At 42.4% G+C, this 26,407-nt stretch overlaps 1 protein-coding gene and 2 non-coding genes across 10 annotated transcripts in view; 1 reads left to right on the top strand and 2 right to left on the bottom strand.

Annotated features, from left to right (window-relative positions):
• The window catches only part of DISP1 (dispatched RND transporter family member 1), a 176,368-nt gene that overhangs the window by 38,983 nt on the left and 110,978 nt on the right, over positions 1-26,407 (top strand). The window contains exon 1 of one of the 8 annotated variants that reach the window (XM_064594522.1): positions 6,431-6,490. The exons of the other annotated variants lie outside the window; for them this stretch is intronic. The gene's annotated coding sequence lies outside the window, so the exon portion shown is untranslated. Of the gene's footprint in view, positions 1-6,430; positions 6,491-26,407 lie in introns of those variants that run through there. 8 annotated transcript variants of the gene reach the window in all.
• Positions 17,618-17,761, bottom strand: LOC123847311 (U4 spliceosomal RNA). Its single transcript, XR_006791528.2, has one exon. It is a non-coding gene; the product is annotated as a U4 spliceosomal RNA (small nuclear RNA).
• Positions 21,893-21,998, bottom strand: LOC123847227 (U6 spliceosomal RNA). The gene has a single exon (XR_006791473.1). It is a non-coding gene; the product is annotated as a U6 spliceosomal RNA (small nuclear RNA).

The following is a 26,407-nucleotide window of genomic DNA, read 5'->3' as shown; positions in this document are numbered from 1 at the left end:
TTGATAACAGTGTTTCTCAATGAGTAGTTTAAGATACTGTGAAGCAGAGTTTGGAATAACTCCCCAGGGTGTCCAACAATTGCTTTATTTTAGTTGTAGGCTGTGAAAGAGGTGTTTTGAATATAAAGGATGAGAGTTGCTCGCTGATCAACAGTGAAAGCTTCAGACTCCCCATTTAGGGTTTTATAGCTCGTTGAGCTGACTAAAAATGGGTTACTTCAGCTTTCTGACTGTACATTTCAAGAAAACTGTCAATCATTTATCTATTAAGATTAAAATAATAGTTTTTTTGTAATCTAGTGATTAAAAAGGTAAAATCGTAATTCAGATACCTGTTTGTATTTGGCCAAGCAAAAGAGTTTGGCAAAGAGGATATTTCTTGAATACTCAAACCTAACTTAATTTGCTTGTGGTAACTGTCGAAGAAAGGCAGAAGTGGGTTACTAATGTTCTGTGTGCATTCAAGATCGATTTTGTACTCCATTTGTCATCCTAAAGCAAAAACAGAAATGGAAGACAGAATGATTTGATTGATAGTAAATACCATCTAGTGGTTTATGTGTGTGTTTTGACTTTTAACCACACACTCTTCTTTGAAAGGACTCTTTTTTTTTTTTAATCCCAGAGTATTTTTTATTTAAAGTTGTTTGAATTTGTGTAATTTCTCAATGTAAGATAAAAGACTTAAAATTACATAACTATTAGATGTGTTTTCAGCTAGTGTTTTTGAAACATTATGTAGATCTGCAATGTTATACACATTAGCACAGTGAACATTTAACAGTTCTTGAGTTCTGGTTATTTGAACAATATGTTTAGGTTGTTTTGAATTATTTTTATTGTGACTCTGAGTTGATTTGTTTTTGTGTGCATGTTTGTGTATTTTGGCTTTATCTGGACCTCAGCCAGATAGTTTAATGATTGTGCTATCGAGAGATAATTTTGAAGCCTTACTCTTTACTTTTTTCCCCCTCCATAAGATGCAGATTTTGGAGTAGAAGTATGTTTTGAGGTATAGTATTTGGAAATGTATGAATCACTTGACATGCTTTTAATATTCAGAATAATTTACAGTGAAAATGAATACTCAGCAACTGGTCAATGTTCTTTATTGAGTATCTGCTATTTTTATCTAAGTAAAATGTAAATTTATCAGGTTTAACTTGTAGGATACTTTGAAAATATATTTTAAATGTTGGTTTCCTACCAGTTTTAATTTTTAATTTTGAAAAAATTCAGTTAAAAATAAAATTTAAGTGTTTAGTTTCATTACTTGGTTTTGATTTGTTTTGGTTTATATTATTTTGGTCCAGATCCACATTGTAGAATGTTGCTCATATAGAATAAAATGTCATTAACTCCAAATAGGTTGTAGTAATTTTTATAATCGTCCTAGTGAGACTTCTGTAATTTTTTATTATTTCTTGAGCCTGTTGTTTTGGGCATGTGTTGCCTTCTGTTTTGTTTTGTTGTTTTTTTTTTAACCTGTGCTCGCCAGTATGATTTACATGGAGAATAAAAGCTGTGGGTGTTCATTAGGAAGAAGATGGAAGGTAGTAGATTTGTTTGGAACGCATTTTCAATGATGTAAACAAAATCAAAATGTCATCTTTATGATGATGAGTAAGTGTGGTTAACAAGTACATACGATGACAGGAGAGTGTAAGGACTGTGTCGGCTGCTGACACTTTTCATTCAGAGGTGCGGGGGGACTCTGTAAAGCTGTAAGATGACATGCTCTCTGAAGTTCATTTTCCAGTTATGATGAATATCACTGCGTTTGATGGGTAACAGCTTCTATCTATCTCAGATTACTTTATAAGATAGATACTGTATGCGTGTTGTAAAAAATTCAAAAGGGGTAAAGGTATTAGTCCCTCTAGCCTTGCCCTGTCCTTACAAGTGACAGCTGACACCAGTTCCTTCAGTATCCTTCCTGAGATTTTATGCAGATACAAGCATGTCTGTGATATGTGCATATATTTTATTTACACCACAAACAGCGTCCTGTGCCCTCTCCCTTATTTGACAACACATTTGGAGGTCATTCATTCGGCAGGTGAGTATTAATAAGTGCCTGGCTGGCACACATCCTGGGAATACAGCAGCGAACAAAACAGACAAGATCTCTACTCTCATGGAGCTCACATTCAAGTAGGGGAGATAAACACACACGGAGAGGATGAATGAGTATTAAAATAGGGTTATTTTGTGGTAAAACATGACTGAACTAGGTGCTTAGGGATGGTCTTGGAAGTAGTAATTTTTAAATGGAGACCTAATTGACAAGAAGGGCCCAGCCAAGGGAAGATGAGCAGAAGGAGGCTCCAGGAAGCTAAAGAAATTGGTATGGATGGGGGCGTGGAGGGGGGAGGGGTCGGGCAGGCAGGGGCTAGGCCAGGTAGGGCCAAGGCAGAGGGTTTGGGTTTCATTTTAAGAGTGATGAGAGGCCCTTAGAAGGCTTGTTTATGTGCCTGATTTGTCAAGAGCGTGGTATCTGCTTTAGGTTTTTGAACAGATAATGCTGGCTTCTGTGAGGCTTTAGACTGTAGATACCTGTGCACACAGAGCTGCTTACTAGTCCATTGGACAATGGGGCATGTGCTCAGTCCTCTTTGGTTGACCTTTAAGCTGTTTCCATTCTTGGATTTTGTGAACAACACTGTAATTGTACTATCTGTGTGGATAAATCTTTTTAAACATTTCTTTTTTGTGGGGGGGAGCAGAGGGAGAGGGAGAGAGAAAATCCTCAAGCAGGCTCCATGCCCAGTGGGGAGCCCAATATGGGGCCCGATCTCACAACCCTGATCATAACCTGAGTCAAAATCAAGAGTCAGATGCTTAACCAACTGAGCCACCCAGGTGCCCCTTGTTTAAACATTTTAAAAGTAATTTTTAAAAATGTGGAAGCAGAATGATTCTCACGAAGGAGAACCAATGATACGTACCTGAACTTTGTACTACTAAAATATGTTTTGCAGAACATCAAATATTTTTACCCTGAATAGCTTGAGGGGGCCAGGGAATTCAGAAACATGTGTAACCTTGGTAACCAGTGTAAAATGAACATTTTGTAGTCTCTCAATCTAGTTTTCTAATAAAATTAACTTTATTGGGGCACCTGGGTGGCTCAGTCAGTGAAGCATCTGCCTTCAGCTCAGGTCATGATATCAGGGTCCTGGGATCGAGCCCCACATCGGGCTCCCTGCTCAGCAGGAAGCCTGCTTCTCCCTCTCCCTCTGCCACCCCCCTGCCCCTGCTCATGTGTACCCTCTCAAATAAATAAATGAAATCTTTTTAAAAAATTAAAAAAGTAAAATTAACTTTATTGAGATATAATTTGTGTGTAATAAAATGTACCCATTTTAAGTGTACAGTTTTAGGTATTTGGCACATCTGTACAGCCCCCTCTAAAGAGATGTTCTGGCCTCATCTTGTCCTTTCCCTGCCCGAGCCCTATACCCGGTCATTTCTCCCAGGAGCTCTGGTTCTTCCTCGTGGAGAATGGTGTTTGAAGCAAAGATCTAGACACTCAGTGTGCTCATGCTGCCAAGGCCCCATTGCTTTTAGGTCCTGTCAGTGGACTGACTTTGGAAATCATACATGAATGTGCATATGTGTGTACACACACAGGTGTCTACGCAGGGCATATGTATTTGTATGTGTTTCTGCATCTGTTCATCTTATAAATACCCTCTGTTGTATTCCAGTGTCATAGGGCTTTCTTCTCTTCATGCAGCCTGCCTCCCACTAACCTCAGGATTTTACTTACTTGCTCAATCCCCTTATATGTACAACTCTTCTGGCTATAATTAGCCAGATTTTTGCTCCAGTACTTGTTGGCTCCCCTTTCCCAGCAGCCCTGCCCTGCCCAGGTGACAGGAAAAGGTGTGGGAAGGGAGAGGGAGGAAGGGAAAGGAGTGAATCTTGTCCCAGTTACTCCATTGGGTGGAAAAAACTGAAGGAAGGAAGGGGTCAGGTAAAATTTTAAACTTGAAAATAGTCAATTTCATCAATTTCTCTTTCTCTCTTTTTGTTTCTGACTTTCATGTCACCAGCTAAGTTCATAAAAGTATTTGTAGTACTCTTTAAGCCTTTTGTTTTATTTTTGACATTTGAATCTTTAATCCACCTGAAATTTACTTGGAGTTGTTTTAGGATCTAATTCTATTTGATGCGTCCAAATGGATAGCCGTTTATTCCAACATTAATGTTCACTAGTCTGTCTTTCCCCACCTGAGGTAAGATACATTCTCCACCAGATCCTGCTTTACATGGTTGTTTTCCTGCGTTTTTTTTTTTTTTTTTTTTAAAGATTTTTATTTATTTGACAGAGAGAGATACAGCGAGAGAGGGAACACAAGCAGGGGAAGTGTAGAGGGGGAGTGTAGAGGGGGAGTGTAGAGGGAGAACTGTATCAGTTGTCTTCCACTGATACAGAAATATTTATTTCTTATATTCGTAAGCATAGTACAAAAATGAGAAGTTCTAGGGGCGCCTGGGTGGCTCAGTCGTTAAGCTTCTCCCTTCGGCTCAGGTCATGATCTCAGGGTCCTGGCATCGAGCCCTGCATCGGGCTTCCCACCAAGCAGGATCTTTTGAGGGCAAACACTACATCTTCTTTCATGTAACAATGTGTATCGAGCACCTGAACCAGTCGTAACATCTAGCTGGAGCTGCTCGCAGTCCAGCTGGGGAAACAGATGTATAAACAAATAAATATAAATACTATGAAAATGCTTTCAGTTGTCTTCCACTGATACAGAAATATTTATATCAGAACTGCACACATTCACTGAGACATTTCCATAAACATAGGATGGGAAGATGAGAATGTTTAAATAGTGTTTTTTAAAAAAAGATTTGTGAGAGAGAGAGAGAGCCCGTGCAAACGAGCGGGGGTAGGGGCAGAAGGAGAGAGAGAATCTCAAGCAGACTCCCTGCTGAGTGTGGAGCCTGACAAGGGGCTCGATCCCAGGACCCTGAGATCATGACCTGAGCTGAAACCAAGAGTCAGATACTCAAATGACTGAGCCACCCAGGCACCCCTTAAATATTGTTTTAATGCTAGCTTCCCATGAACTATATCTCAGAGTATTTACGTATCCGCCCCCTCCCCCACCCCCAAATCCTTGTATAATGCCAATCTCAAAGAAGGCAAAAAGACATATTTTGGGAATGCTTCTTTTGTATATTTTCTGCTGTTAAATACATTAACTCCATATAGTCCATGTTTAATCCTAAATAGTGAATGTGTATACACTACATATTAACAAAATGGTGGTAATTTCTGTACGATATTCTAATAGTTTCTCTGAATGCTTCTTCTAATTCTGTGACTAAAATCATATAAGTAATTTGTGTGTTTTTTTAAGATCAAATTAATGCATTTTAAAATCCCAAGTGTCCATTCTCTGCACACCTATGACAAGATGATTTTAGCCATTCACTTGTAAAAGGGGCATGCCAGCTTTGAAACATACGTTCTGTTTTTGTGTGGTAACCGTGTGAAAAATACCAATTACTGAAACTCTGGGAAGAATGAAGTTACTTGTAAACCTAGTATGCATGCAAAAAGGGCCATCTAAATCAAAACCATACTAGATGCAGTAGACCAGCAACTGGTGGCCAGTCTGACAAAAGTGTACCTTGAAAAGACTGCAGAACCTAAAGTACCTTAGTGAGTGACCATTACAGGTCTTGATTCTAGGACATTTTTTATAATATCTTGATGCATATGAAGCATTTTGACAAGTGGAATTATGAAATTTCCAAAAATTAAAAGCCTAAATAAAAGTACCAGTTCAGTTGGAACGAACATCATGACACAGTGTTATATGTCAGTTATATCACAATACAGCGGAAAAATAAAAAAGAAAACCCTGACAATTTCAGATCTTGACGAGTGCAATTGAGATTCAGGAATGGGGCCTCCTGAGAAAGAGAATGTATTCTGGTGCCCCTGACGTTAGAAAGTCGTCGTGAGGAGGGACACGGAGAGGAGGGGTGCAGGGCGTGTGCGGGCACCGCTGGGCAGAGCTGAGCCTCTGTTGAAATCCTGCCACCATCCCTTGTGGGTCGGCTGCAAGGGCACCTCCCCTTTCTGTGCCTCCCGATCCTGAGCTGGGACGTGTGCAAGATGGATGTCCTGTGCTGGTTGTGGGATCGAAGTGGGCACATACGGGAGAGACGTGCAGCGAGCGTCTGTGAGCAGGCCTCCCTCCCTCCTCCCTCCCCTGCCCACCCCTGTTTGCCCTTCTCAGTGTTCTCATCTTCCCACGTGTTTTCAGTTCCACCAACTCCCTTGTCGTTCCGTCTTTCTCTCTTACTCTGTTTTTTTCCCATTTTACCCTAAGGTTTGTTATATTTTTAAATTTCCCAATTCCTGTCCCTTTGTTTGACAGGCCCAGTGGCTGTGCTTGCTTCCTTTTGGGGCTCCTGGCCGGGTCTTCGTATGCCTTCAGCGGGGCTGCAGAACCTGGCATTATACGTAAGGTTTTATGAAGATGCATTATTTAAGGGAAGTTTCCATAGTTCTTTACCAGTTTCAGAGGACTTCATTAGTTCTCTGAGTTGAAGATGTCCTTCCCAGATGACTTGTTGGGCCCCTTTCCCTTTGCTTCTCAGGTGTTGGGGGACCTCTCTGTACGTGGGAAGGTGCTCCCCACTCTGTTCTCTGCGCTCAGGGAGGACAGGAGATCCGCACTATACAAGTATAAAGGTACTTAATTATTCCCCAGTAATTCATTAACTGTTACATTCTTGGGTGTGCTTTAATATTTGAGTGTAACAGCTTTGCTTTTAAGTATTTTAATGGTGTTAGGGACATAAAAAGCATTCTGTAGTTATTTTCCCTGTTTCAGATATTCCTAACAAATGGCCAGCTCCATTTAAAACAAAGTAGATATTTCTCATTTTAATTGTATTTTTTTCCAACTTGGAAACAAAAGCATTCAGTATTTTTGAAGCTAATTGTCTAGTGGAGGAACATTTTATTTGGAATCAGTTATAAATTCATTAGAAAAAAAATTCAGTTTGACAGCATTTGGGGTTTCTCATAAGCCTTTGAAGGCAGAGAGGTCAACTGTAACAAAACAGTATAGTATAGTATATTTAGTATATTTTTTTCTAGTTGGCCAAAGAGCCAAAGTTGTTTTCTTGACTAAAATCATCATTCACATGATTCATCATGATAGCCTGGAAAAGTTAGGCCTCCTCCAGGAGGAGGAGATACCCAAGTAACACATCTTACCAAGTGTCAGAGTTGCAAGAAGAAAAAGATTCCTTTGAAATTAGTGCTGCTTTCTGCACTGATGATTCTGACCTCAAAAATAAAACGGCCATTTTCAAGGGTCTTGATTCTGCTGGGGAGTAATCAAACCAAATTAACAAACATAAACCCCTTACTCCCCCTTTTAAAAAACTACTGGTGATCAATCCTGGCTTCATGTGTGGGGCTTAGCTAACACGTTTAACAAAAATAACTGAGTGCCTCGCCGGTGCTCACTTGGGCTGTGTAATAGTGAACGTGGCACAGAAGGTTCTTGCCCTTGAGACAGACACACACGTGTGTAAGTATAGGTCCTACATATGTTCATACACAAATAGCCTCAAGTACAGTAAAGAGATGAATAGGGCCCGAGGAGAAGGCAATCTTTGCTTCAGAATGCCACCTACCATTAGTTATTTGGCAGAGAAAGTGGAGGCCTTCATCTAGTCTTGAGGATTAATGTCTTTTCTGTGTTTTAATAATAAAGTTGGTGCCAGGCCATGATTTGTGGCAGTTCAGAAAAGAAGCTGCAGTCATCCAATAATATTTGTGCATGGAAACAGAAAATTTGCCCTGGAAATGCAAACATGTGGATTCATACGCAAGGAGTGTTGGCCACAGCCTGTGCGGGAAGGCGGTGGGAACAGATGGTCTGTTTCTCTTGCCCCCATGTCCCTGATGCGACAGGGCTGAGTTGTGGAAGCTGGTGCCTGGAGCTGCATCTTGGAGACAGCTCTGCTCCAGTCTCTGCCGACCAGTCTAGTGTGGGCCTTTCACTTGCTGAAACGGGAGCTTCAGTGCCTTCCCTCTGGTTCATCAGAAGAGATCCTGTTGTCCAGCCTAAATTTTCCAATTCACTGTTTTGTTTGCTTTCCTTTTTTTTTGTTTTTGTTTTTGTGGTATTTGGGTAATATTTTGCTTATCCAGAAGACTGTGCTTTGAAAGCTGAACGTTGAGGGATAAGTGGGGATGTTGAAATGCTTTCAATGAACAAAATTTGGGGGACTAGGAGAGTGGCTGCTCCAGAGCATTAACAGTCCTGTCTGTGTCCTGAGGAACTGGGACAGTTCAGCGTAAATCATTTTCAGATTTGTCTGGATGGCACAGGGACCCCCCCAGACGACCCTCAGGGCTGCCAATGAGAGCAGGTGTGCAGAGACGTGGGGGAGAGGGGAGCTCTGCCCACCCCACTCCCCTTAACTAGGGAGCTGCTACAAAGTCAAACAAAGAACTTGAAAACAGTGGACAAGTTCTTGCCTCTTTGTCACGGACCCTTCCCCCATGGAGCGTGTGCACCAGCTCCCGAGGAGTTCCTGCATGTGACAAGGAGCCACCACAGGACCTTTTCACCTGGGCTTCCCTGTCCTGTCCTCCTCGGCCCTTCTCACACAAGGAAAGTAGGGAAAGGAAGTGTAAGAGTTGACTTCCACACTGAGAGAGCAAGGAAAGTAAGAGCTGTTAGAAATGATGGATTTAAACGTTGATTAACGTTTGAAAGCCCTGAAAGATATTCTTCAATTTTCTCACTAAGTGAAAAACTGCGTCATCTTCATTAAGAATACGTATAGAAGTAACCAACACTCAGAACTGTGTAGAAAGCAGCAGATTTTAGCCACTAATGAGTCTGAACCTTTGCAGGATCAGCACGTGGAGATGGTTATTAGGTGCCAGCAGATAGATGCCCGTCCTGGGCTGCCTCAGTCAGGCCCGGTCTTCGTTAAACCAGGCCATCCTGATTTTTGCAATTAATCTTACTTGGTTACTAAGTGCTTCTCATGCTTAATGAAACAAAATTTAAAGAGTTGACTAGCTTAATTTTGCAGTATGTAAGGCTTCCTTTTTTTATTTCAAAGCACATTTTTCTCCCCACCTTTCGAAGATACTTTCACTAATTCAGATTTTGTATAATATTAAGAATATCATAATTTGTAAGCTGTAAGGATATGTGATTTGAATGCTTCCTACCTAATGGGACTGGAATTTTTCTCCAGTTATGGGAGAGGCAGACCATCATTCTCCAATTTCAAAAACAGTATGCCGCTGGCTGCAGAAGGACGGCTGAGCTAACAGAACATTTAGCATTTTGAAAAATATGCCCTGGGGGAAAATATTTTTCTGTTCAAAAAGATACTAAATTATTTAGCTTGGCAGCTCCAGGGTGTGAATATTTTGACCGCATGACTGTCATTTATTTTTTATTGAGTTCAAATGGAAAAATTGAAAACTTTATTCTGACGTGTAGTCCTTCATTAGATCTCATATAAACCCCTGGCTGCAATGGCCGGCGCGCTCCTGAGATCTGCATAGCACATTCCACTCTGAGGGGACCAGTGTTTAATTTTCAGAATTCTCAGCAAATAGCAGAGCTGCAGCCAAGAATTCCTGCACCGAGACTCCTTCTGGCCCAGATGAAACTAATAATTGCTGGCTGTGTTGCTGTCACTTATTACTAATCCAGGTCTGGCTGCTCACTGTTTTTAATTTTCTTTTTCTGAACCCAAAGGCAGTGTTTGCCTTTTCCCAGGAGAAGGCGTGATCATGTGCTGGAGATTCCAGCGGCTGGAGGTGGAGGCCTTCTCTACCCTGACATAACTGGGCTTTGTTGTCGGGCTGGTGGGTGTGGGCTCGCTCGTAGACTCAGTGCAGCAGAGGATCGGCGTGGGGCAGGGTCTTCCAGAAAAACAAGACTGTGTTGGGGATTGGCCCTAAGGTTTTGAACCTAGTGTGATGGAAAGCAGCTCTTTCCTAGCATAGGGTATCGACTGATGCCACTGGCCATTTTGGGGCAGAATGTTGAATTGGGTGGATAGTATGTTTTAATGTTTATTGCAAGTTATAAAAGTGATAGAACTTTGGGACAAACATTCAAAATATTATCACCATTTAACATTCTGTTAAAATCAGATCAGATTGTATTCGTTTCACATTTTAAACTGTATTAACTGTGTGTAGAGAATAAAAATCATGGAACTTGGAATTGGGCAGTTTTGGCTTTGTCTCAGCTGGCTTTCTGACCTTAGGCCAGTGATGTAAGATCTCTGAGTCCTTAGTCTTAGTCTTTTTTTTATATATATATATATAAAAAATAGCATAACATTACAGAGTTGGTGTGAGGATTAATGATATGGTAGGTATGGAGTGCCTGTGTAAGGCCTAGGGCATATTTGGTACTCAACAAATGATCCATTCTATATTTATTGTGAATTGTCTATCTCCGTCCAGTCTGTCTGCCTGCCCACCCATCCACCTGCCTACCTACTTGCCTATCTATTTATATTTATCTTATAGATCTTTTTTTTTTTTTAGGCTTCCCCCTTCTTTTTTTAATCCAGCTGTATTCTGGGGGTGCCTGGGTGACTCCATCAGTTAAGCATCCAACTCTGGGTTTCGGCTCAGGTCATGATCTCGGGGTTGTGAGATCGAGCCCCGTGTGGGGCTCCATGCTCACTGGGGAGTCTGCTTGAGGGTTCTCTCTCCCTCTGCTCCTCCCCCTACTTGCGCCCCCTCTCTCTCAAAACTCGGAACTCTCGCTGAACTGACTGTAATGGAATAGAGGGTGACAACCGTAGAAGAAACTTAAGCAGCATTTTGGAGGCTGGACTGTGGATGGACCAGCACTGATGGGTTCAGCAGAGCAGAGAAGACAGAACAGGGTAGAAGCAGGTAATTGAAGGGCGCATCCCTGGAGGCCACAGACATGGAGGGCATGGAGTATCTTGGAGGGCGAACATATTGCAGGAGCTGCGAACAGGAGAATTGTTTGAAAATTGGGTTCCTGGGCTCCTGTCTCTGCTGCATGTGGCCAGGGGACTGCCTTTCCCTACTCTAGAAGAAGACTGGTGCTGTATTTTCAGAACCCTTCAGCTGGGCACAGTTAAGGAGAGGGATGAATACCACAATAGGTATTGGGTATGTGTGAGTGATCTAAACAGACCAAAAAAGCTCTGTTCTTGTGGGAGGAGATAAACAGTGAACAGTAGATGTAGTAAAGTGGTTTGCCTAGGATGTTAGAAGTGATAAATACTTACAGAAGAACTTAGAATAAGGGAAGTTGTGAGTGCTGGGGGGAAGGGTTGTAGTTTAAAACGAGGTGGCAGAGTGGGAGTCTATTTGAGCAATGCATTGGGAGAGGGAAAGAGTTTTGCTGATTGGAGGTGGGAGTGTTCGGGGCAGAGGAACAGGTAGAGCAAAGGCCTTGAGTTGGACGCAAGACTGGAGCATCAAGGAGGTTAGCTGGTGGAGGGGAGTGAGAGGTGAGGTCAGAAGTACTGAAGGGCCATGGACCGGGCAGTGGAGATCACGTAGGGCCTTGCTGGCTATTGTAAGGACTTGCTTTGTCTCAGAATGAGTTTGAGTAACACGGTCTGACTTAACGTTTTAACAGAATCGAATCAGAGTCTGCATACTGAGTTGCAATGCTCTCTGCCCAATTTTGGCCAACACACAGAGGCTCCCAGGCTTATTGCTTCCCCCCTCCCACCACCCCCAACAGACACACACACACAGGAGAATGGAGGATGTCTCTCTAGGGAAGAGAAACAGTTCTGCCATCGACATACGGCCACTGCTTATGTCTCTGCTGTCTCACTCTTAACTCGGACAGACGTGCTGGGGGAAAGTCTCTCACATGAAAGAAACCAAAACAAAGAGGAAGATTAAAAAAGAATGTGAAAGGAACAGAAACAATAAAGGAGCAAAAGACATTTCAAAGAAACTGTAATTAAAATCCTCAGATAAGGGAAGACTCTGTGTCTACGGAACAACAGGGGCTCCAGAAAGGATCATTCACAGAATAAATAGGGCTCTTGGATATTGGAAGATTATTAATTCAGTAGAAGGGCTGGGACATCAAATGGAGACTACCTTCCCCAAAGTAGATTTCAACAGGCGGGGAGGCAGACAATAAAGTGGAAATGGAGGTAACAAGGTGCAGCTAGAAGAAGCCGGGCTGGTGTTTGTTGGGCAGGGGGAGCTCCAGGATGGACAGGGCAGGATGGGAGAGGACAGGAGGAACTCTGGGATGGACAGAGCAGGACAGGAGGAACTCCGGGACAGACAGGAGGACCTCCAGGACAGGTTCAGGGAGACCACTGTTGTCCAGGTGCGTGTCACTGTCCAATGTACACGTCACAGGCCTGGAGGTGTTGTTACCGAATCATCCTTGTATTGAGAATATGTGCAGAAAAGTAGGAGGCCACAGATCAGAAGGAAACATGTTGTCAAAAAAGGAAATGTGATCGTTGTTCTATAAGTGATTCCTTTGGGAATAATATTTAGGTGCTATTTAGTTGTAATGTGAACAGTACTGATTTGGTGAACAGGTGTGATGTGCGGAGAAGGTGGGGGGATGCTCTGGAGAGCTACATCCATATCGTCTGTATGAAGTCCGTATGTAATGCCTGGAGTAGAAAGACTTAAAAAGCATGGGGCGCCTGGCTGGCTCTGTCGGTGGAGTGCATGACTCTTGATCTTGGGGTCATGGGTTCGAGCCCCACACTGGGCGTGGAGCCCACTTAAAAAATTTTAGAAAGCAGTTATGAACATGTGACCTGCAGATATTTTTCTCTCTCTTTTTTTTTTTTTTTTTTTAATTTATTTGCGAGAGAGAGAATGAGAGACAGAGAGCATGAGAGGGAGGAGGGTCAGAGGGAGAAGCAGACTCCCTGCCGAGCAGGGAGCCCAATGTGGGACTCGATCCCGGGACTCCAGGATCATGACCTGAGCCGAAGGCAGTCGCTTAACCAACTGAGCCACCCAGGCGCCCGTGACCTGCAGATATTGAACGAGGAGAAAGTGTAGCGGAAGCAAGGAGGGACAGGGGACCACTTTGCCCCCAATACAGGTCCTGTAGAACTACCTTTAAAACTATGTAAATAGGTTGTTTTGATGAAAGTAAAAATTAACTTTCAGATATTTGATGAAACCAGGCTCCATCCATTCCTACACTGAGGCCACACTTGTCCCCAGAGTGTGGCTGTTTCTGGGCCAAGGAGCCCTCCCTCTGGGACAGCCCTTGTCTTCTCTCGGCTTCCGTGGCTGCCATCCTGTCTTCTGAATTACTGTGTTCCTTTAGAGACCTTAGTACAGTCAGTCCAATCGTAACCCAGCGAGTGGCTGGGAGCATTCCACCCCTAGTTCTCTGGTCTTGTGGTGACTCTGCATTTTCATCCCAAGGGCACCCCCACCCCCGACTTATAAGCCATTAGTGGTTATTTTCTCGTAACTTCCAATTGCTGATAACACATTTCACTCTAGAGAAGCCTACTAGTGCTATTGTTCTAGCCATTTACATATTCTAGACTGGAAATTCTGCAGTATCAGGGATTCTGTTTCTTACGGAGTGTCTGTCAGTCTGTGCACGCGGGAGATCCTCAGGTATTTGACACAAGTTCTCCTACGCCATGAAACGTAGGGTATGTAGTGTTTAAGAGCATGGCTTCTGAGTCAGTGAGCCTGGATTTGAATCCCATCGCTGTCACATCCTGGCCTGGTCCCTTCCTCTGTGTCAGGATGGGGGTGCGGGGCGCGACAGGGACCCCGCTCAGCACACAGCATGTGCCCGAGACTGCTCACGGCGCTGTTTCTGCCTCCCTGTGGGGCCATCATTGCTCTTGGCTCGGTCTGGTTATGAAGTCAGAGCTGCCCAGCACGTGTGCATGTGTTAATGACTCTCAGGCACATTTCTTCAGCTGTCCTTCTGGTGGATGTCTGCACCCGTCTCTTGCTGAAGTGCTCTCTCTCAGCTTCCAGTTAACACTGACAAGCCCTCTCCTTCCCAAACATTTCACCTTCTCACTGTGTTGTGTTCCTGGTCATCATCCTACTGTTCTTCCAAAATTTATTCACCACAGTGAATGATTAATTGGGCGTTTAAAAATATTTGGTGTTAGTAAAGCCACATGCCCTGAATTCTCTACTAATGTTATTGTAATATAGATCATGTTACAACAGAAATATTTTTAAAGCAAAAATTCTCTTCTCAGGAGATAGATTTATTTATTTTTAGGAATGTTTATTATAGAACTTCTGGTACAGTAGGGAAAATGTTCATGTCCTTCACAATATGTTTTCCTTGTGAGGTATTTTGGCTGCATTAGAAGAGAGTAGTAATAAGATAATTTTAGGGGTGTCTGGTTGGCTCTGTCCGTGGAGCATATGGCTCTTGACCTTGGGGTTGTGAGTTCGAGCCCCACGTTGGGTGTAAAGATTACCTAAAAAAATAGAATATTAAAAAAAAGATTATTTTACAATTTGTTTTTCTGAAAGGCTGAGCAACCCTTTCAAGACTGAGATGTCCTCAAGGGTAGTAATCTGTGTTCTGTTCATCTTTGTCCACTGTGTGACATTTATAAAGTCTTAACTGTCAACCGAAGGACTACATTCATGAGTGGATTAAAACTATAGTGTTTCATTTGTTTGTAATTTTTATTTTGATATAATTTCAAACTTAAAGAAGAGTTAACAAAATTAGTACAAGGAAATCCCATATACTGTTTACCCAGATTTACCAATTGTTTACTAAGTTTTAATTTTTTTTAAAAGATTTATTTATTTATTTGAGAGATTGCATGTGTGTGCGTATGGGGGTCTGGGCAGAGGGAGAGGGAGAGAGAGAGAGAGTCCCCAAGCAGACTCCCTGCTGAGCATGGAGCCCGACACAGGGCTCAGTCCCAGGATCCTGAGATCAGGACCTGAGCCGAAGTCAAGAGCCAGACCCTCAACCAACTGAGCCACCCAGGTGCCCCATTTTAATTTTTATATATGCATAGTGTTTTTCTGAACCCTTTGAGAATAAGTTGCTGACATCATGCCCCTTTACTCCTAAATACAGTACGTAGTTCCCAAGAAGTCTATTTTCCTATAAAGTGCAGTCCTCTGTATTTAGCCTTGATATACTACTGTGCTCTCCCCTGCAGTCCACAGTCTCATGCTGCCTGGTACAGCCATTTCTTTCGGGTCCAAAGCCATATGGTCCACATTAGTCTTATGTCCTCCTTTAATTCAATCTGGAGCAGTTCTTTAGTCTTTCTTTACTTTCTTGACCTTAATTAACATATTTTGAAGGGTAGGGATCAATTATTTTGTAGAATAGTCCTCAATTTGGGTTTGTCTAATGTGTCCTCATGATTCAATTGAAGTTTGCTAGTTTTGGCAGGAAAGCCAGACAAGGGATGTTGGGCCTTCTTCGTACCTCGTGATGTCAGTACCAATATTACTGATCTGGTCAGTCGGTTAGATTGTATCCACCAAGTTTCTCCACTGTAAAATTACTGTTTTCCCTTTGTAATTAATATGTAATTTGTGGGGAGATGCTTTGAAGCTATAAATATCTTGTTCCTCATCAAACTTTGACTCAATAGTTGTAGCATCCATCCTTCCAGACTTCCCTGTTAGTTGGTATTATGCTCTAAGAAAGAGCTTCCCTCTCTTCTTTTTAAAATTTGTCTTAGTTCAAGCTCATAGATTCTTCTTTTATTCAAGGAGTTATATTCCTTACTGTCATTGATTATTTCAATGCTTGAATTATTCCAGCTTCGGTCTGAGGGAACCCCTACCTACTAACTGTTCCTCTGACCTTTGGAAATGTCTTCATAATTCTTGGAGAATTTCTTGCTTGTTGGTGTATAACAAGATGTTCTAAGTTTTTCATGTACTTTCTTTGCCCCAGCCCTGGACTCAGCCTTTTTCTAGGGTGACTTGGTTCCTTTTTGTGGAGAATGGTATTTTAAAAGCAAGATCTGGGTGCTTGGCGTGCACATTGCTAATAATATGTTGTTGGCTTTAGATCCTGTTAGGTCTCAGATCTCTCAGTCTGAGCCAGGGAATATGTGTACCTGTGTGAGTATAATATACCTCCGTCTGTGTCTGAATTAAAGCTCTGTGTCTAAGTGAACAGTTCACATCATTCCACTTCAAATCTAGCAGCCCACAATTTGTTCTAGTCTCAGCATGTTTGTAACCCCCAATGGTGGAAACCTGGCTCCGTGATGCTTTTCCGTGTCCCTAGTATCTTGTCTAAGCCTTGGCATTGAGTGGTAAATCCATGTTTAAGGATTTGGATGAATGAATGAGTAAATCCAGTCATTACAGTGTTATCTCTATACATATTCTCACTGCTGTAACCAATATTTGGCGTGAGGTGGATGGTAAATAAAATTTTGTTGAACAAATGGTTCTTTCCTCTCCAATATCTTCCTATTTAATTTTCAAACCAAATGAGATATGACTCCATATAAGTATTCTTGGTTTTATTTGTTTTTGTTTTTTTAAAGATTGATTGACTGACTGATTTAGAGAGCACAAGCAGGAGGGGCAGAGGGAAAGGGAAACAGAATCCCGAGCAGACTCTGAGCTGAGCGTGGAGCCCTACATGGGGCTGGTTCCCATGACCCTGAGATCTTGACCTCAGCGGAAACCAAGATCGGACACATAACCGACTGAGCCACCCAGGTGCCCCAAGTACTCTTGTTTTTTTGCCATTTAAAGCTTGAATCCAGAGAAATTATTCAATTAATAGGAACAATCATTTTCCAGTAAAAAAGAAGTCATAAATAAAAATAAAATTACTCTGTACGAAAAACAGTTCTTTTATTTGAAAAACCTCAGATTTGGGCAGCACCATTGTAAAGGTTCCTGATTTTCTAATTACAGAAATTGTAGCATGCAGAGTCTGGCACACTTTTCACATTTGTCAGCCTCCATTGTCAGACAAAAACAATTTCCATGTCACTGCTGCTTGTTTTAAGTTGCTATAAGAAAATGCTGGCAGCTAACTTTAGGAGCAAGTGATTAGAAATTTCTGATAACCTGCAGACTCATTGCCAGTTATATTAACTGTGAATGATCTGGGGAAAAAACAGTAGGGTTTCATACACCAATGCCCTCAAAGGGTGTAGATTTACAATTTAGGACAGCTGTTAATGATGTTCTTTCATGAAGTGGATTTTTTTTTTCTTAAACCTCAGGAAATGCCTATTTTTGTCTTGATATAATTAAAACTAACAACTCCTTGCTCATAAACTCTTATTTTATTCCTAGAACTTGTTTAAAAAACTACTTTCTCCGGAGGCGCCTGGGTGGCTCAGTCGTTAAGCGTCTGCCTTCGTCTCAGGTCATGAACCCAGGGTCCTGGGATTGAGTCCCACATCAGGCTCCTTGCTCAGCAGGGAGCCTGCTTCTCCCTCTGCCGCTCCCTGCCACTCTGCCTACTTGTGATTCCTCTCTCTCTCTGTGTCAAATAAATAAATAAAATCTTAAAAAAAAAAATAAAAATAAGAAACTATCCTTTTATGTATTTGCTTTTTCTCTCTACCTGAAGGGTATTAAGTGTAGCATATGCATTGTAATTTCTAGGATAGAATTCACAGTATAATTTCTAATGAGTCATACTACTAGACACCTAGGAAAGAAACAAGTGGGTTAGTTTTCAATTAGCAATAATCGTGCCTCGGATAAACCTCATTGGCTACGATACTGCCACTGCGCAAAGCTACAAGTGGGTTAGTTTTATGTTCAGGAAGACTTCCATACAGTTGGCTGGGAAATGATTTTTTTTTTTTTTCAAGATTTTATTCATTCATCAGAGACAGAGAGAGAGGCAGAGGGAGAAGCAGGCTCCCCACCGAGCAGGGAGCCCGATGCAGGACTCGATCCCAGGACCCTGGGATCATGACCTGAGCCGAAGGCAGACGCCTAACCATCTGAGCCACCCAGGCGCCCTGATTATTTTTTGTTTTAAAGAAGTTTTCTTCCAACATGGTTTCCTTAACCCTTTACAGAAACATTTAAATTTTTTGTCCCCCTGCTTAAAAGGGGAGAGTGCCAGGATTCTGTATCTTTTTTTTTTTTTTTAAAGACTTTATTTATTTATTAGAGAGGGAGGGAGAAACAGCATGAGAAGGGAGAGGGTCAGAGGGAGAAGCAGGCTCCCCGCTGAGCCAGGAGCCCGATGTGGGACTCGATCCCAGGACTCCGGGATCATGACCTGAGCCGAAGGCAGTTGCTTAACCAACTGAGCCACCCAGGCACCCAGGATTCTGTATCTTTTAAAACTAAGAAAAATCAAGACATTTAAAGCACTTCAGTCTCTAAAGCCCTTCCTATTTAAAGAAAAACTAAACAGCAGTTTACATACTCTTTTCTAAGATTAAATGTTTGAAAGTATAAAGTTTTTTGGATCTTTTTTTTTTTTAAATTTGAGAGAGCGAGCGTGCGCGCGCATGTGTGCAACCAGAGGGAGGGGCAGAGGGAGAGAGAATCCCAAGCTGACTCCCAAGCTGACTCCCGACCCAGCACGGAGCTCGACGTGGGGCTTGGTCTCACGACCCTGAAATCATGACCTGAGCTGAAACAAGAGTCAGTTGCTTAACCAACTGAGCCAGCCAGGCGCCCCTGGATTTCTGTCTTTGTATAGACGTACAAAACTAAAATCCCAAAACTGTTGTTTAAGAATTACTTGGGGGGGTTGGTTAAAGTGTTGTCGTATCATAGATTCCCTGCTGCCTAGTTTGGCTGATCTCAGTAAGAGGAGATTGCTCCAGCATCATCCTAGTATTGCTGATTTACACACGCGTTCATGGTAGTAACTGTTAGAGGCAGGTGTAGTTGGTAAGACAAAAATGTCTTTGCACTTGTAACCCAAAGTTACTTTTTTGATTTCTCTTTGAATTGTCACTTCAGGGCCCCCTATTGGGTTTATGATAATGCAGTGTCTTCTTCAAGGAGTGGGTCCCCCAGGAACTGGACCCACATGAGGACTGGCAGGAGTTACCCAGGGAAACTTGTATTTGCCTTGGTGGGTCTGTGTCTGGCTCTGCCTGCCCACCTGTTCCTTGCCTTAAGCAGGAGGACTGTAGGAAGGGGTGAGCAGAGGGGCTAGTGGGGGTCTTTCTCCAGGCTGGATGTTGTCCCCCCGCCCCCCCACTTTCTAGGCACACCCTCATCTCTTGTCAGTGGTGGCTTTGTCTTCATTGCTTTCTCTCACAGGAGAACATGGCCTCAGAAATGGGATCCATGCAGTGTTTTGGGGTTCGTGTTGTATTTCCTTCTGTTTTACATGTTTTTGAATGAGGCAAACATCAAGTAAATTAAGATGCAGGTACATTTTCATTTCACTCATGAACTAAAGGTACTCATGGATAAGTAACTTCTTGTCACCCTTTCCTATAAATTTGCAGGGAGCCAAGCGTCTCTTGCCAGTTGAAGTAGACACTAACTCTCCTTTCTGTTTTTAAGAATGCAGCAAAGGGGGGCGCCTGGGTGGCTCAGTTGGTTGAGCGTGGGACTCTTGATTGTGGCTCAGGTCATGATCTCAGGGTTGTGAGATTGTGCCCTGGGTGGGCTCCACGCTGGGCATGAAGCCTGCTCAGTATTCTCTCTCTCCCTCCCTCTCGCTCTGCTCTCGCTTGCTCCCACAGTCTTTCTCTCTCAAAAAAGAGAACACAGCAGAATATTTGTAAAAAATGACACATGAATCTTTTAACAGAAACATATTAAAATTTAAGTGAGTCAAGTCCAGTTATGGAGGGGCCAGTTTGAATTAGAAAACAGTCTGGAGGGGCGCCTGGGTGACTCAGTCGTTAAGCGTCTGCCTTTGGCTCAGGTCATGATCCTGGGGTCCTGGGGTCCTGGGATCGAGCCCCGCATCGGACTCCTTGCTCTGCGGGAGGCCTGCTTCTCCCTCTCCCTCTGCTGTTCCCCCTGCTTGTGTTCCCTCTCTCTCTCTCTGTCAAATAAATAAATAAAATCTTAAAAAAAAAAAAAAAAAGAAAACAGTCTGGGGTGCAGATCTGTAGGTGTTATGCTGTCCCAGTGGTGGGGGGCCACCCCGGGGGCCGTGGATCTTTCCCACAGTGGTGGCCCTGGAACAGCACAGTGTCTGCCCAGCACCCTGGACACGCTTGATAAAGATCATTTACTGAGTGAGTGAATCCTAAAGCTTCAGGTACTTCTTAAGTTTTTAAATGAAGGAACTTAATCTAGAAACTGAATAGCTGAGGTGGAAATACAGCTAGGTTCCCGGTAGCTGCTCAGCACTGACTACACTTTATCATCTTCAAAATCTGTAATAATTGGAACTGACCCAAACATACATAATAATGTGAGATTTTTAGTCATACTAAAAATTGTGATTAGCATATAAGTTATAAATAGGTAACTATAATATTCTTATGGAAGTACTTAAACAATTTGCTTTCTTGAGTTGTTAAAATACCTGTTCTTTTAATATTGTTTGCACTGTTCATTTGTTAGTAAACTCTTTGTGGGAGTTATGCAGACATTCTTTTAGTAGATTATCCTCTCTGGGCTGACATAAAGGCTGCATTCATTGAACAATATAGGATCATTGATTTTAGTGTGAAGGGACTAGAAATTATCTAGTTCAAGCAGTTCATTATTTGGGGGAGGAAATGGCCCTCCACGTAGTTATGTAACTGCTCAGTGTCACATTGGTGGCTCATCTCAAACCTGAAATAGAGCTTGGGGTTTATGGCTCTCTGTCTCGGGCATCTTTCTTGTAAATAATAGACTTCTCACTACTATGTAACATAAGTTAGTGTCTTTCTGTGCAGGTTTATCTAGGCAATATGTTAAATATGTTCAAATATGGGACATTGAGGGGCAGCCTTACATGTAAAATTGGGTTTAAAAAACAACTTTTCTGTTCTCCCTAGTGCTCACAGAGTGTTGGTTACAGAGGGGGTTAATGAGAGGGAGGCCCACAGGGAAGGGGCTAGGGTCAGCAAGCATTTGGGAAGAGTCTGAACATCGTCCATCAAGAAAGGGAATAAAGGTAGTTGTGGGGACATCACAGACTGCGTACGCTCTGCATCTAACACCAAAGGCATGGCCAGGATGGTAGTGAAAAAGGCAAGTTGCAGAGTAGTATGTATTATCCTATCAAAAATAAAATAAGGGGCTCCTGGGTGGCTTGGTCGTCAAGCGTCTGCCTTCAGCTCAGGTCATGATCCCAGGGTCCTGGGATCAAGCCCCGCATCAGGCTCCCTGCTCCATGGGAACCTGCTTCTCCCTCTCCCGCTCCCCCTGCTTGTGTTCCCTCTCTCACTGTGTCTCTCTCTGTCAAATAAATAAATAAAATCTTTAAAAAAAATAAAATAAAACCCTGCATGTGTATGTTTATGTATTATGTGTTATATGTCTCCATATGAGGAATGTAGGGATATACACACATATAACATATATACATATATGTTACATATGAGATGTTTATCTGTGAACGAGCATGGAGCATTAATTGTCTCCTGGAATGGGATCTGGAAACCTTGTTGTTTGTTACTTTGTTTATCATTATATTGTTTAATTTGTTTCAAGAAGCATCTATTAACTTTTGTTATTAAAAAGATCTAATAAAGAAAAATTAAAATCAACCTATAGCTTTGTGTATTTATGATTTTTTAGGGTTAGGGTTAGGGTTGCTAGAGGTACTTGGGTGGATCAGTCGGTTGACCATCTGAGTCTTGATTTCAGCTCAGGTCATGATCTCAGGGTTGTGAGATTGAGCCCCATGTCGCACAGGGCGTGGATCCTGCTTAAGATTCTCTCTCTCCCTAAGCACCACACACCCCCCCCCAGCTCACACACGCACATGCTCTCTCTCTCAAAAAAAATATGGGATGCTTCGTGAATTTGGATGTCATCTGTGCCCAGGGGCCATTTGATCTTTTCTGTATTGTTCTAATTTTAGTGTTTGAGCTGCTGAAGCAAGCACTGATGTTGTTGATAGTGTTTTTTTTTAAATGAATTTATAACAGTGAGGTCCGTTAGTAGAATTTCCCACAGAAGAAAATCATAGATTACCTGGCTCTGTTTGGTTGGTTTCTAATACACTGAAATTCTTCAGTAATAATATATGCAGAAGGGAACATCTTGAGGATAATTTTCAGATGTGCTTTCCCTAAGATCACATTTTTCAAATGCTTACATTCTTCATTCACATAATTTTAAGCATTTACATAATTCATAATCTTTTGTATTTAGCAGTAAACTGATTAAATTAGTATATTTACCAATAAAAGATGAATGTTATTTCCATGTGAAACCAAGACTCAAATTCTCATGTCCATGATATAATGAAGACTCAAACCTTCCTTTTTTCAAGAAATGAATTGCTTAGTGTAATTACAATTTTCATTTAAAGAAAGAACCACATAAACTCTTTGCATTTTGCAAATTTTCTTAAATTCAAAGGCTCTGAGCCTTCAATAATCCAAATAAGTGCAGATACTTTTGTAATTTTCCAACAGAAGGGATGCCTCACGCCTAAGATGTTTGTTTTAAATCACAGGTACTAATAAAAGAAAAATATTTTTGAATGTAAATATTTACTGGAAGTTTGTTAGTCATAGGTCTCCCATAGCAGTAACAAAGCCATTATTCACATAAAACTTAAAAACTGGTCAATTTTAAATCTTGAAGAAAAATACTGGTGACAATTTGAGTGTATTTAGGATGGAGAAAACAAAATACGTTTTTCTTGGCTAAGGTCTGTGTGTGTAATCAGTTGGTCTTGTGGCAGGCTTTTATTTTTTCATTAAAGTAGCACAAAATTAGTATCTTTAAAAGACCACGGGAGTGTAGCCAAGACCTGACCCAGCACTGCCTGTGGACAGGGGGTTCTTTCTCTCTGAGGAGCTGCTGAAGCCTGCAGGAACCACGAACAGCTGATGCATAAACTCATAACTGAAGGGTTAGTTGACTGATGCTACAGAAGAACAAATAAATTACACAGGATGGAACAATTATAAAGAAAAACAGAGGTCTTATCTTCTCCTTGATCTTTCTACATTTTGAGGGATGGGAGCACCTAAATTCACATTGTAGCTTTTCAGATGAAGCTGGTGTGGCAAGCCCCTCAGGAGGAGCTCCAACACCTGCTCCTAATACAGCTGAGGGAGAATTAGACCATTATCAGGCCAGAGGAAACCGTGACTGTGGTTTACTGATTTTGTGGAGCGGGTACTATGAAAATGGAAAATGGGGGAGAATTCTGGGCTTTTAATGGGGTGGGCCGCTGGGGCATTAGCTTGGGCCTTGCACTTATGGAGGGCCCTAAATTTAAATTTTTTGCTTTATCTCTAATTAAGGTTATATGTATAGTTGTATGTTTTTTGTCTCTGTGTTGAAAACATTAAATTATAGAATATACTATACATTATCCTAGCTCTATTTTGGCTCTTTTTCATTCTTTTTCTATGTACTTGGAGCCTACAAAGAGTGAAAGTGGCAAGAACTTCTTTTGGCCTCTTGGAGGGACAAGGAGGCAAGAAATAGTAGCAGAAGACAGTTGGTAGATGCTTGTCATTATGAATTAAAATGAAGAGCTCTTGATCTTGCTATTGCATTTTAAGATATGTACATGAACGTAAAGCTTGCCTGGAAGAAAACAAAAATACGTGAAAACAGCCAGGAGAATTCTGCAAAGGAGAGTCACCTACCTATCTAACTTGATCTATCAGATAGCAAAAGGGGATAGCAAAAAAAGACAACCTCTTAATGTTGTCATGAGAATGAAAAGGTATTTTTTATTTAAAATTCTTAGGATAGGGGTGCTTGGATGGCTCAATCGATTAAGTGTCCAACTCTTGCTTGATCTCAGGGTCGTGAGTTAAAGCCCTGCATTGGGCTCCCCGGTGGGCATGGGGCCTACTTAATGAATGAGTAAAATTCTTAGGATCGTGACTGACACAGAACAAATGTTTAATAAATTTCCTGGTTTGGATACTCATTTTATTTCATAGACGTTAGTTACTCACTTGCTCTGTGTATATGGGGAGAGGTTTGGTTGATCAGTGTTGGTGGGGCCAGAAAAGACTCAGCTTCTGGAGTATATAATGTGATGTATCTTTAATCGATTAAAATGAAAGGAATTACCCGTATGTTGGTGAGCAGGTTTGCAGTTTCTGTGCACGGATTCTTCTGTGCACACCAGCAGTTTCACTTCTTAGTGAGTAATGCAAGGATTGGAGGCGCTGACTTCCCAGGCAATCGAAAGTTTCTGTGTAACTTTTGACTCCAGAGAACTTCACTACTAATAGCCTACTATTGACTGGAAGCCTTACCGATTGATATCTTGTCAGTTAATACATTGTTGTATGTATTGTGTACTGCACTCGTACAATACAGTAAGCTAGAGAAAAAAAAATGTTATTAGGAAAATCATAAGGAAGAGAACATATACAGTCCTGTCCTGTAACATCTGTGTACGAGCGGACCCATGCAGTTCAGACCCGCGTTGTTCAAGGTCACTCCGCTGGAGAATGACCTGCATGTATGGGAGGCAGAAATAGGTTCACTGAAGCACTGTCAGTAGTTGTAAAATACCAGAACTCCTCAGTGTCCACCAAAAGTGATAGGGGAGTGAGCTTAATGGCTCCACACTGTGGAATAAATCGTAGCAGTTAGAAGGAGGAAGTAGAGCTGTGTGCAAGCCATCACTTGGGAGTGGTGCACGTGATGTGACGGCATTTACAGGAAGTTTGAGGACATGCACGACGGTACCCTGTTGTGTATGGATACGCGTGGCACAATAGTCCAAGAAATACTTGCATATGAAAACCCCAGGTTCAGGATAACGGTCACATCTTTGGCGTGAAGAAAGGGAATAGAATCGCAGAATGTTCCGCAGGGGAATCCACTTATAACAGTTTATGGGGGAGAAAAAGGCAGATAAGACAGATTTTAAAGATGTTTATAAAGCTGGTAAATGAGGGCATGGGCACTCATTATATCCATCTCTTTTTCTTATGTTTGAAATACTTTACGTGCACACAAATTAAGATAAGTATGTGGAGAGACTGTAAAAGCAGCAAGGAGAGAGAGACAGTGTGGCCCCTGGAGTCAGAGGCACGGGTCTGTCCTCTCTGCTTCTTCGGATTCTGGCCCTCAGCTCCTTGCCTTACTTCTCTAAGCTTGCGACCTCATCTCTAAAGTAGGGATAATACCTCTGGGCACCTGGGTGGCTCAGCCGGTTAAGTGTCTGACACTTGATTTCAGCTCAGATCTCAGGGTCGTGAGATCGAGCCCTGTGTCGGGCTCTGCACTGGACATGGAGCCTGCTTGAGATTCTCTCTCTCTCTCTCTCTGCCCTTCACCCTCCCTCCGCTCACACGCACACTGTGTTTCTCTCTCCAAAAATAAAATAATTTTAAAAAATAGTATCTCTAGCCCAGTTTGTTAGGAATTAATAGCATCCCTAAAGGGCCTTTTACAGTTGTTGATGCAGAAATGCCAAGAACTGGGAATAAGGTCTGAGCAACAACAGACATCGTCCTTGCTCTTGTATCACTGCAGAGTCTTGTGGGGGAGGTAGATCATCAGTTAATCACCCACACAAATGTAAATGACACCTGTAATCTGTGTCTTGAAAGACATGTGCCGTGTGATTCCCTCTGATAGTGGATATTATGGACCGCAAATTTGTGTCCCCCTGGATTCATATGTTGAAACTCAAATCCCCAATGTGGTGGTATTTGAAGATGGGGTCTTTAAGAGATAGTTAGGTCTTGAGGGTGGCATCCTTATGATGGGATTAGTGCTCTAGTAAGTAGAGACAGGAGAGATCTTGTTTCATCCCCCCTCCTATGTGAGGAAACCAAGAAGGGGGCTCTCACCACAACCCCCTTCTGGCATGCTGGCACCCTGATCTGGGACTCCCCAGCCTCCAGAATGTGAGAAGTAAATGTTTGTTGTTTGATCCTCCCAGCCTATGAGATTCTGGCTACAGTCCCGCAAACTGACTAGGACTGGGGAACGAGAGCTGGTTGGGGAGGTCCTGAAAGGCTTCCCTGAGAAGTGCCTTAAGGCTGGGCTTTGAAGAAAAAGAGCAGGAGCTCAGTGAAGAAAAGAGGGTAGCTGGTCCAGCCTGAAGGCACAGCCCCGAAGTGCTGCTGGAGGGTGCACAGTTAGAGAAGGAGCCCAAAGGAGGCCAGTGGAACAGGGTGCAGAGCTCCAGGGGGAGAGGCTGAAGACAAGCTACGAAGCTCCGAGCCAGCTGTGCAGCACTCTGAAGGCCCAGCTGGGTGTGAATGAAAAGAGCAGTGAAAGACGATCTGGTAGACTAGAGTCCCTGAAAATCAGGGTGAACCAAAGACATTCTTGAAGGATGGTTTGGAAACAACT

This window comes from Mirounga angustirostris, unplaced genomic scaffold, assembly GCF_029215605.1.
Source record: "Mirounga angustirostris isolate CCGP_5_RB_7025 unplaced genomic scaffold, mMirAng1.0.hap1 SCAF_6, whole genome shotgun sequence".
NCBI classification, from domain to species: Eukaryota; Metazoa; Chordata; class Mammalia; order Carnivora; family Phocidae; genus Mirounga; species Mirounga angustirostris.
Note: the sequence above shows the minus strand (reverse complement) of the source record. Positions and strands in the feature narration are given on the sequence as shown.